This window comes from Pleurodeles waltl, chromosome 3_2, assembly GCF_031143425.1.
Source record: "Pleurodeles waltl isolate 20211129_DDA chromosome 3_2, aPleWal1.hap1.20221129, whole genome shotgun sequence".
NCBI classification, from domain to species: Eukaryota; Metazoa; Chordata; class Amphibia; order Caudata; family Salamandridae; genus Pleurodeles; species Pleurodeles waltl.
In genome coordinates this window covers 20604372-20616584 of record NC_090441.1, presented here as the reverse complement: position 1 = coordinate 20616584, position 12213 = coordinate 20604372, and the positions used below count along the sequence as shown (strand labels likewise).

Sequence of the window (12213 nt, the reverse complement as noted above, 5' to 3'; positions counted from 1 at the left end):
TCCCCAGGTGAGGGTTGTCCAGATTAGGGGATATTCTCTGGTTTCTCCATGGATACAACAGATTGATACCGTGAGTCCCGAAGTATAGTAATGTGCGTCGAACAACCCGGCCCTGACCACAGATTGGCTGCACCCTGAATCGATGAGGGCCACTGTGCTTTTCCCATTGATAATCAGTCTCTTTTTATAAGGGGTGTCTCTTCTCCCTGTATAAAAGACTCTTCCCCTAGTGACCCCTATTTCCATGGGTTCCGGTTTTTCTGTTTTCAGGGGGCAACCTCGAGCTATGTGGCCCCATTCCCCGCAACTGAAACACTGAGGTTGTTGTATATAGGGCCTGTCCAGTCCCCGGGTTTTCCCTATGTCCTCATTGATTCTTCGTCCCACTGTCGAGGATGTTCCGGAACCCAGACGCAGGGGACTAGGTGTTGATCGGGGGGGGGTTACTTTGAACTCAAGGGAGCGATGAAAGGCGCAGGCCAACTCAATGGTAGTATTGGTATCCGGGTTTGGATGTTGTTTGATCCAGTTGCGTGTAGACGGAGGCAGAGCGTCCAGGTATTGCTCTAAGAGCACGATCTCAATAATGTCTTCCCGATTTGTCCCTATGGGGCCCAACCATTTGAGACCCAGATCTTTGATCCTAAAATATAGGGCCCGGGGATTTTCGTTGGGCCCCCACTTAGCTTTTCTAAACCGGACGCGATAATGTTCAGAATCAAAACCCACCCGTTCTAAGATGCTCTTTTTAATATCCTTATAGGGGCTTATTCCACCGGGGTTTACCGCTTGATAGGCGGCTTGGAGAGTCCCCGTCAATAAGGGGGCGATATATTGGCCCCATCGCTCCTGAGGCCAAGTAGCGGAAGTAGCAACTCGTTCAAAATTGGTGAAAAAGGCATTGGGGTCTTCACCTTCTTGATATCGTTGTAAGACCGAACTGGGCACATTCGGGTGTACGCGGGTAGCAGCGATGGTATCTGTGAGATTCTTAATGGCGGTTTCATGAACCAACTGGTTGCTGGCCATTATGGTGGCCTGACTCTTAAGGGCATTTTGTAGTGCCTCTCTTTCCAACTTGGCCTCTTTTTGTTGCTCTTCCCACACTAATTGTAGGTGTCTTTGTCCGGAGGCCAACTGTTGCATCATATCGGATATGGTACACTTCTCCTCCATGGTTGGGAAGTCTCTGTCGCCTATTCCAATATCTCACTTCTGACACGACTGCGACGGGGTCTTTTATCCCGAGTCGAGGGGATATTGGAAGAAGGTGACAGACGCGGCACTTAAGGGTGTAGTACGTTTATTTTCTTTGTTCGTTGGGATTGTAGCACTAGCTTTTCCGCCAAACTGTTATATTCCAAGTCCAAAACTAATATAAATCCCTTTTCTTTTCAGGGTTCCTTGGTGTTCCCGGGACGGCCTGGTCCGGTTCGGAGGGAGAGGTCTTGTTCACCCGGCTCTCATGGCCCCAGGATTTCCCAAAACAAAGAAGGAGAAAGGAACAGGTAAGTGGGGAAAATTATTTATATACGGTTAATTGGGGTTAGTAAGGAGTGAGGGGGGGGGGGGTTCTGTGGAGGTGGAGGAATGTGGGGTTACTTTTCTCTTGTGACTTCCTTTCGTTGTGCCCTTTCTGTGACCCCCTTACAGTTTTATTCACTGGTCTGGGTACGGTCCTTGTGTGGTTATTCTTCAGTTAACTGGGGTCCTGTTCAAATTGGCTCCCCTTCCCTACACGACCTCAGCCCTCCCTTCTTAGCCCCCTTAAACCCAGCCAACCACCCAGAACCCCAGTCCCAGTCCCGGTACGCTCGTACCTGACTTGGCCACGCCCCTCCAGGGACGTGGCCGGCTTGTAGGGGATCTCCCGACTTCGTCTCGGCAGGGGCGGGAGGCGCCCAAGGGTTTCCGCTCTCCGTCCGTTGTTCCTCGTCTACGGCGGGGTTTCCCTTCTCTCTTGGCGATCCGTGGCGTTCGTCTCTCCGGCTCTCCCTGACGTCGGCGTCTCTCTCTGGGTCGCGCGGCGCTTCTCCTCCGTCGGCCGTCCTTCCTGTTTTTGTCTGACGGATGACGTTGGACGTCATCACGTCAGGAATCCCTCGGGTGCCCCCGGGGTATCCCCTGGCGGTCATTCGCTCCGACAAAGAACCGGCGTCCGGAGGCGCCCGGTTACAGGGTTCCATTCAGGACCTCTTTAATTAGCCAGTGTTCCAGCAGGAGCTCTGAGCTTTGATCCAGTGATTTTTCAGGAAAACCAAGAAAACGTATGTTGTTGCGACGGGATCTGCCCTCCGCCTCCTCTGCTCTTCTCAGCAGTGACTTTACTTCTGCATCTAGACGGAGAATTTGATTTTGGTTATCCGATACCGTGGGGGCCAGATCACTTAGCACCGCCTCCGTTGTCTTCACTTTATCAGATCGTTTGCCATGGTCTACTCTGAGGATGTTCAGGTCTTGCGATACAGTGTCTATCCTGGTCTCCAGTGAGGTTTTAGTGTCCATGATTGCTTGTAGTATTTTCTCGAATTGCAAGGAATGTGACATGAGCGTGGACTCCAACGACTGCAGAGAGGGCGTATGCTGCTGATCTCCGGGTGCCTGGCCTAGAGTGTTCCGGTCCTGGTTTTTAGCTGATTTGAGCCTTCCGGACATTTTGACTTATCTGTTGCGGCCTGATTCCTCCTAGAATCACGCGCTCACCTACTTTCTCTGGGCCCTGCAAGCGAGGAGGGCGTATATGTCCCCGCGGGGCCACGCCAGTGCAGATTTCAGTTTTTGAGGTTTCGGCCCTGCTGTTGGTTCTCTTAATGAGATCTTATTCAGGCGGTCTAGTACCTCCCGTCGCTGGGTCCACGTGCGTGCCTCGAGCCCCCGGTCAGCAGCCAGCTCCAGGCTCTAGGTCCACTTTCGGTGTGAAGTAGAGGAGTGGTATTCCCAGGTGTGTTCACTTAGGGCCAGATGTAGCAAAAAAGCAATTTGCGACTTGCAAATTGCGAGTCCCTGCGACTCGCAATTTGCAAGTCGCAAATTGCTATGCAGTACGGTGTCTCAGACACCGACTGCAACTCGCAATGGGGTCGCAATGACCCACCTCATGAATATTCATGAGGTGGGTCGCAAATTGCGGCCCCATTGCGAGTATAGGCACTCGCTAACATGGAGGCCTGCTGACGTCAGCAGACCTCCATGTTAGCGACCTGCTTTTAAATAAAGCAGTTTTTTTTTTTGAAATGTAGCCCGTTTTCCCTAAGGGAAAACGAGCTGCATTTCAAAAAAATCCGAAACCTTTTGTTTCGTTTTTTTCAGGGCAGGGAGTGGTCCTTTGGACCACTCCCTGCCCTGAAAAAATGTTTTGGGGTCCAGTCTCAAACTGGAAGGGGTCCCATGGGGACCGCTTCCAATTTGCGAGTGGGTTACCATCCACTTGAAGTGGATGGTAACTGCGACTCCATTTGCGACCGCGTACGCGGTCGCAAATGGAGTTGCATACCACTGCGACTCGCAAATAGGAAGGGAACACCCCTTCCTATTTGCGATTCGGAAATGCATTTTGCGAGTCGGAAACGACTCGCAAAATGCATTTCTGCATAGGAAACACGCATTTGCGAGTCGCAAACGGCAGATTTTGCCGTTTGCGACTCGCAAAGTGTTTCCTACATCTGGCCCCTAGTGTGTTACGGGCTCGCACAGTTCTTTAAGCACTGTTCCACCCTGTGGTGCAGGTCGGCGCCATTTAGCAGAGGATATGGCTTAGCTTGATCCTGGTCGACCCTGCGCGAACCACGTCTGTGGTGGCTTCGATATCCAGCTGCAGGTCCAGAGACGATTCCCGGGACGGGCGCTCCACGCCATCAGCTATGAGATAGGGAGGCACCCCCAGTGGCCCACGACAGGATTCGTCTCCCGTCCTTCTTCCCCCCTCGCGGGCGGGAGGGGGTAGTCGATGCAAGGTGAAGGCAGTGACCAGTTCCCTTCGCAGCGGTCCCCGCAGAGCCGTACGTCCGTCTCGCCATCAGGACCTCCAAATCTGGCGCAGAACCCCACCCCAAGGGGAGACGGCGCCAGCGGCCTCCAGGAGAGGGCGCGTCTGCTGTGGCCGAGCTCACAGCTGCCCGACAGGGCCCGCGACCACGCGTAGCAGCTGGGGAGTCCAGGGAGCGGGTCCCGACCCGCTCATGAAACAAATTCGCCCCTGGCCTGTTGTTGTGGTCCCACAGGGCCTTTTGCGGAGGGGGAGGTGCGTCTCTCCGCTCGTCTCCAGTCGCGGCGGGGACATCCACCCGGGGTCCCTGCAGTCCCCGCCGTTAAATAGCCGCTGCTCCTTGGAGCTCCCCCACACCTGGTTGGGGGGGAGGGGAAACTCCGGCGGCCGATAGGCGGACGAGGGGGGGGGGGCACCTAGGGCGGAATTGAAGCAGAATATGGGCTTATCACCCTCGCGAGGTGGGCCGCTCCCGCTTCCGCGCACCCACCTCTCCTCCAGTCCTTAAGGCCGCATCCAGCCCGACACAGCCAGCAAAATGGCGGCCGCAGCTCCCAGCTCCGATCCGCTCCGCAGCAGCCCCTCTGCCCGGCCGCTCGATCACGCCCAGAGTCGTCAGCGAGGGGAGAGTGGTCCCAGCAGCGGATCCCGCCACAGGGCTGCGACAGCGGCGCCCCAGAAGCGCCCGCAAATATTTACGGGGCGAGCCCGAGAGGAGCGCTTAATCAAGCGTCCTTCCCGGTCGCCATCTTGGCTCCTCCAACTTCACCCAGATAACCCCCTCCTCAAGTAATCCCCCAGTTGTAAGATATGGAATTATTACCTCCACTCCTCTCAGCCATGTCCCTCTAGACCACAGAAAACCCACCATGTGCTCCAGAACCTCTCATTTTTGCGGTGCCACGGACGTGCAGTGTAAATTGTCTCTTCCAGCTTCGCGCACCAGTCCTTCAGGCCACCAGAGGGGGAGCATTTGGCGACCTCCAATGTTTAGCTATGTCCCTCTTGGCCTGCAATGTACCTATGCCCACCAGTGCCTTGTGTGCACAGGGCCCCCCCATGTCTTTGAAATTACCCAATAGTGCCTGCCTAGGGTTTGCCTCGATTTGTAGTCCCACCAACCTAGATAGTATAGAAAGTATACATGACCAGTATTGCTGTATGATAGGGCAGGCCCATACTGTGTGAAAGAAATTCCCTCTGGGCTCCGGGCAACAAAGGCATGCTGGCGAAGGGCACACACAGGCCCTCCAGAGGCGAGCAGATATTGTCAAAGTGCCGGGAGCCATATAGGCATTCCACCAGTCCACCTCATCCAGGGGGCCCACACCCACCTCCTGCTGGGATTTCAGGGCGTCCAACTGAACAGGACCAGGATCAGATAATCCCTGTTGGAGTATATTTTAACTGTTTGTGTGCATGAGGTCGGGCTGGGAACAGATAATCAATACACAACATTGAACCATGTGCCACTGAGTTTACCCGGGGGCCAGGGTGGCATATTATCCATACATCACTAAGTCCTACCACAGTGATCCAGCCAGACAGGCCCCTTCCCCTCCTCTGTAATACATCAGTGCGCCCAAGCCTATTATAGTCACCCATAATATCATTGAAGTCTCCCCCAAATGATTGTCACCCTGTCTAGGAGGGCTAATATGATTCCCTTAAGGGTCGCCAGTGTGGCCGGGGCCACCATGGGTGGGACATACACGCAGATCAAGTTGTGGGGAGCACTCTCCAGAGACCCTTCAAGGATCACATACTGCCCATATACATCTCAGGAGACCCTGGAACCACTATGGTTAGGTTTTGGACAGGAGTATGGCCACCCGCTCCCCCCCTCAAAGAAACACTGGCATATCTAGCATGAAACACTTGGTCATAATCTTTGTGAGCCAGGAAAGGGCAATTAGTACCCTGAAGATAAGCCTCCTGGAACATTAGGATGGCTGGGGTGTGCCGGTGCACGAACTGCATTCCCTTAATTTGGTCTAGAAGCCCACTGACATTTCATGTCAGTACTGTGAAGGCATGCATAGGCAGTGATAGTGCATAATGACCGGGGACCGGAGTGGGAGCAGACAGTCACACCCTGCTAACGATGTCAAAGTGTCAAGCTCTGCAGTGGGACTCACAGAATACGGTGCGTGGGTATGTGAAGTGTGATCTTGGAAGTGAGAGCAGGTGAGCAACTTAAGGAAACAAAATAACTCGATAGTCAAAACAACCCCCTACCCCGCCACCAACTGCCCCTCGCCCTATACCTCCCTCCCTGAAGAAGCATCTGCCGAATGAACCTTCAAACTAAAACCAGAACAAACTCGGGAATGGTGTTACTAGGCGTTGATAACAGTGAGCCTGACGCCCCAATCGGAGGAGTGGCAGTTCAAAGTACAGCAGTGGGATATGATGGTGCTGGCATGCAATTGTCCCGTATACCCCATGACCACTGGCTGCTTCTCAGTGTCCTAGGACTCCGGTTCTGGCCCCAGGGGCCGGTCATCACTGTCAATCCGCAAGAGCGCCACCTAGGGTCAGGGTCTGGCAGTCTTGCCCAGTTTCTGATGCTCCACTTTCGACTCCTTTGAGATGCTGTGTCCAAGGGGTCTTGATTATGCTGCCAGACCGCTTGCAGCTTTTCACCCCAGCAGGGCTCCCCGGTCTCGCCTCAAGGACTCTAAGGGAGTATTTGGCTGCCACCCCGGTGGTTGCGGCAGGGCAAGTAGGCGTTGCTCCACTGACTCTGGATTTTTATAACTTCAGGAACACGTGCGGCTAAGCACGTCTGTTTAAGTGAATAAAGTGTTCATGTTTGTTCACATATAGTTTTCCTCACTCTAAACTATAGGCTTGATTCCCTGTGGCCTTTACCTTTTATAATTTGGGTTCACTCATGGATAACTACTGTCATTATCAGTCGGGATCACATTCATAGTATCAGGACAAAACGTCGATCTGAATTAGTGCAATTCCATATACTTTCTTATGTAATTCCTTCCAGGTTTCCAGGTGACATTTGCACCACAAATGGGTAGCTGAGGTTAAAGCACTATTTGAAGGGCTCTCGGTCCTGATGAAAGCCTACTGATGCCTGTGGGCATCAAAATTAGGGCAGAAACATGTTGACCTTGATAAGCGAAGTAGTCATTATAATAATTAACATTCTCACTCACCACTTTTTCTCTGTTTCATTTAATCTTATATAGGACAATTTACATCAATATAATTAATGTTTTTCGGCACTCATCGTAGAATTACAATGGAGACCCTCATATCAGATTCATACTAATATTAAATAGTTCAAATAAAATACCTTAGAGCATTGGATTAGCCTGTGGATAACTGATCTGGCGCGACTGACACAACGGACACTTACGGCTACCTAACTCAATGGTACTAATTTTGTTGACCTCAGAAGGGTGGAAGGCTGAGCTGATCCACAAAGACTGGAACCGCTGGCAAACACAGATGGTTTTATTGGATGCATTTGTCCATTGAACCATCAGATTGTATAAGATTGAATCTGAATACCAAATCACCAGTCAAAACTCATGGACTCTATGTCAGGAAGTGGGCTGGAGGTTCTGCTTACTGCTTTGCTTGGCCTTTACGCTAGGAGGTGGTACTTACGCTGGGTGTTTTCTGCAAAGTAGAGCCTAGTGCTAGCACTGTTTAGACTGAAGCTCCACACATGGCAGAAGCACGTTGTTAACATAAGGTCGTTGGTGTTACTACACTAAGACAACTTACATTTCATAGAGGTAGGTACCCATAAGTAGACTTTTTACTGATTGTCTACCATTTTATTATCAACATTATAATCTGGATTTTTCAGTTAGGACCAACTTTTTCCATGGACAGAGCGTTTTGTTTTTGCCAATAATTTTGGCACCGTTTGACAAATCTCCACAAAATGTTCAAAACTAACAGTCCAACTGCTGTGTTGAAAATTTTGAGTTGATTCATCAAGCGGGGGCAGAGAAAAAGGGGGGGGGGGATCCTAAAACACCTTTTTCCCGTTCTATGGATATTGGATATTTTACATTTTTCAACACTATTACAGCCGTAACCGATGAACAGATTTAAACTAAATTTGGCAAGAAGCTAGATCTTGTCCAGAAAGTGTTCTTTTTGTAATGTGGTGTAAATCCATTCAGTAGTTTTTGCGTTACTTGAGGATAAAAAATATGGATATCTAGGGACGTGGATCCTCCGTGGGTCCACCTTCGGAGGATTCGTGGAACCAGGAGAAAAGCAAGGCCCTGATTGGCTGGCTACCATTTTGCTTCTCTCATCAGCCCCTGGGAGATAAAAATATAGTGTAAAAACATATAAGCGGCCAGGATTCACGTATGACCCCATAGGACAGATGGAGTGGTCTGACACTCATGGGCAAATAAATTGCCCAATTTCTTGTTTTTGTCCGATCAGTGGATCCAGTGGTGGGCTCAGCGCTGCCCGCTTATGTAAACTTGTGAATGATCCATGGATTCAGGGAAAAATCAGAAAAGAATACACCCACTGCATCCAACTCCATGCTGCACAATGTTTTGTGAATGTGCGTGTTAAAAAAAGCATTGAAATTCACTGAAAAACCAAAGGTTACAGGGACGTTATAGTTAGGTTGACGTTTTACGTGTACAAAACCATAGAAATTCAGCAGTTATAGCTATACTTATTGTTATATTTATCTGAGGAAACTATAACTCGTGCCAGAAAGTAACTTTACGCAACAAGTTATAGTTTCTTAACATAAGTATAACTATAGCAGCTGAATTTCTATGTTTTTGTATGGGCAAAAAGCCAACCTATCTATAACGTCCCTTTTTTCAGTGAACATATATATATATATATATATATTATATATATATATATATATATAAAACACCTAGTGGCAGTCGCCACTAGGTATAGTTAGGACCATGTTTCCATAGGAAAAGCATTTTTGACTTGCCTATTTATATCGTTGGCACTGCTTGACGAATCTTCACTAAATTGTTTTACAAACGTGCTCTGTTGATTCTTTTTGCGTACAGAAAGTTTCAGGGTGATCCATCATGCGGGGGCTGAGAAAAGGGGGGGGTGTCAAAAAAGTTGTGTTTACCATGGTAATTTCCATAGGGCCTTTGAACAAGGCTACAGCCCAAACATACAGGACAGAATTACACCAAATTTGGCAAAAAGGTAGCTTTCGGTACACAGAGTTCATCTATTTGGTGTAAATCTGTTCCGAAATTTCAAGGAATCCAAATTTGTATATCTCAGATTGTAATGACTTCGCAAATAATGATGAGCTCCAGTAGGGAAATGCACAGCTCTGATTGGCTGCCAGCACTTCAACCAGCAAGTGTTGGCAGCCATCTTGGGACTCGTCTTCAGTCCCTAAAAAAAAAACACAAAAAAAGAAAAGGAGCCAGTGTACAGACACCCTGACCCCTTAGCTCTGTTGCTGGAGTCCCAGAGGAACCCCCCAGAGCAAAAAAGTATTTAAAAACATTTTTGTTTTGCTGCAAATTTGCTAACTTCATGCAAAATGTTTTTTAAAAAACAAGCTCGGGCTCCTGTGCTTGTTTTTTTTCCAAGGCCCCAGGTGGGGCCAAGCAAAAGCACACAAAGCCCATTTTCTGACAATAGGAGCTGTCAAACAGCTCCCACTGTCAGAAAGCAGAGTTTTCATCAGTTTCCCTGCTCGCAAATATGTGTAGGAAAACCAGTGAAAACATTGCTCCCACAAGCAGGAAGCAGCTCCCTGCTTGTGTGAACAATGACGGCTCCTGCAGGATGCGGGGAGCTGGCTAGGACCGCGTGGGTCTTGAGGATCCCCCTGTGTTCCTGTCACTCTCTTTCTCTCTCTCTTCCATCCCATAATGGGATGAGAGAGAGAGGGAGATTGTCATTGCAATGGTCTCTCCATGCAATGACTTAAAAGAGTTAGACTAGCAAGATGTTTAGTACGAATGTTATAGTTACCTTTGGATGCAGAGCAGAACATAGTCAGTTCTGGCCTAATGATCAAGGTCTTGTTCTGTCACTGAGTAGGCTGAAGGTTCAAATCCTAGTATCACTTGGCAGTGTGTTTGTTTATTTACTGGTATAACATTCATCAAAGCCTAAAAAACTCTCCCTCTCTTTCTCTCTTTCTCTCTCACCCATTCACACACCCACTCAGACACTCATCACCCACTCACAGAGCCACTCAGACTCTCACACACCCACTCACAGATCCACTGAAACTCCCCCACTCCCCCCACAGACCCATACAAACCCCAATGCGGCCACTCACAGACCCAATAAGACACGGACGCACCCACTCTCGCACCCAGACAGCCACTCTCACACCAAGATACACCCTGTCACACCTATTCTCACACCCAGAGAGACAGAAACGGCAAACTCCTGCCATGCAAGGACAAAGGCCGTGCACAGCATGGCATTTGGGTGTTTAGGGGGGGGTTGGCCGCAGCATCTGGTCGCAGATCAAAGGCCATGCTCATCGCGGGATTGGGCGGTTACAAGGGTTGGTGGCCAGGCCCTGCAGCCAACTGCTGCCGTACACAGCCAAAGGTCATGCATGGCAGTAGTTGTATTAATGTATAGTAATGAAATTCACTGAAAAAAACAAAGGTTACAGGGATGTTGTAGTTAGGCTCAAACTTTAAATGTACAGAACCATAGAAATTCACCTGTTAGTTAGTTACCTCAAGTAACTATAACTTGTGTCCTAAGGTAATAATAACTCGCGCCCTTGCCATGCACTGCTAATTACCCCACAAATTACGGCACTCATGACAACTTTGAAAACATCATTGATACTATCAATGTCATATTTGCAGTAAAATATTTGATATATATATATATATATATATATCTATCTATCAACCAGCACACGTCTAGCAAGGCCTCCTTGAATGGCGGCTCATGGACCGAGTGTGGAAATGCCTGGAATGAAATGCATCCACTCTGCTAGTGGGTCATAATACCTCTCTTCCCTCAACAATGATAATAAGGAGAGCATTATTCTCTTCCCAGCTACATGCATGGTTTATTTCATGCTGTTTTTTCATGTGTAGTAGTTATGAACAAAGCTATTTAAAAAGAACCAGGAAACAGGCTCATGACCCACGAAGTTTCAAAAATATTGGCAGAGTCGTTTTCCTATGTCAAATCATTGTAATATATATATAGTATGAGAACAGACAGTGCATTCTCATATCAGCCACAGTGCACTATAGTGCTAGTATTAAATATGAACCTTGCAGTGTATTAAATATATGAATATGCATATTTAAGTGCACCAGTTCCAAACAATGTTTTGGATCACATTGAATGTTTACTGGCATGGTATAAATACATATATGAAACATTAAAACTTCCCTCAGCCTGACAATCAACAGTTCTGCATTGGGCATGGGCAATGTTTCCAGGATGACACCCTCCACTTCTACAGCGAGCACTATCCATGCTTCCATACTTGAAAGCATATCGAATCTAAACTAATCCTTTCAAATAGAACACTAAGCAGTATTATTTCTCAATGTGTGCGTATTGAGATATTATTGTACAACATTACACAGATAGTAAAAGTTAATTTCAGAAATTCACTTGTGTGCTAGAGGCAATTAATCTCAACCTAATTCTCCCTGAAGCTGTCATGCTTCTTGCGTTTGCGCTGAAAATACTCTTCAACCTTGCGCACCTTTGCATAACTTAAAGCCATGTTATTTTTTTAACACACTTCAAATACTTTTCAAGGAAGTTTCTATGACCCCCTGACCTCTTTTAAAAACAAGAGACAAGAATGAAACTGATACCTGGATCTTTGAGTCGCTCATCTGCAAATCACATGTCACTGCTCCTCTGTTAAACATGATACACAAGTGGAAGCTTTTCTGGAGTGCCTCTTCCTTTTCCTTAAAGTTTTGAAATCCCTTGATCAGAAGGCTACAGTGAAATAAATAAAAAAGATCTTACATATTGTTAGCGCGTCAGGCCTTAATAACTAAACTTACAAGGAGATGCGAATAGGTTGATGAACCTTTTGACTCACTTCAAGGTTTTCCCACCACATATCCCGCACATGCAGATCAATAATCAATAAAATTCAATAACATTAGTAATCAATAAGAGTCAGTAATTGTCACACACCATGACCTTGAAGTCATGAATAATCACACCTTTATGTAAAAGTTAGAATATTTATTTCCCTATATTAACAATGCTAATGT

The 12213-nt window shown here is 48.0% G+C and overlaps 1 long non-coding RNA gene across 1 annotated transcript in view; it reads right to left on the bottom strand.

Moving 5' to 3' along the window:
• Positions 1–12213, bottom strand: part of LOC138286742 (uncharacterized) — a 136297-nt gene that overhangs the window by 53451 nt on the left and 70633 nt on the right. The window contains exon 2 of the long non-coding RNA XR_011202044.1: positions 11800–11929. This is a non-coding gene — a long non-coding RNA (uncharacterized lncRNA). The remainder of the gene's footprint in view (positions 1–11799; positions 11930–12213) is intronic.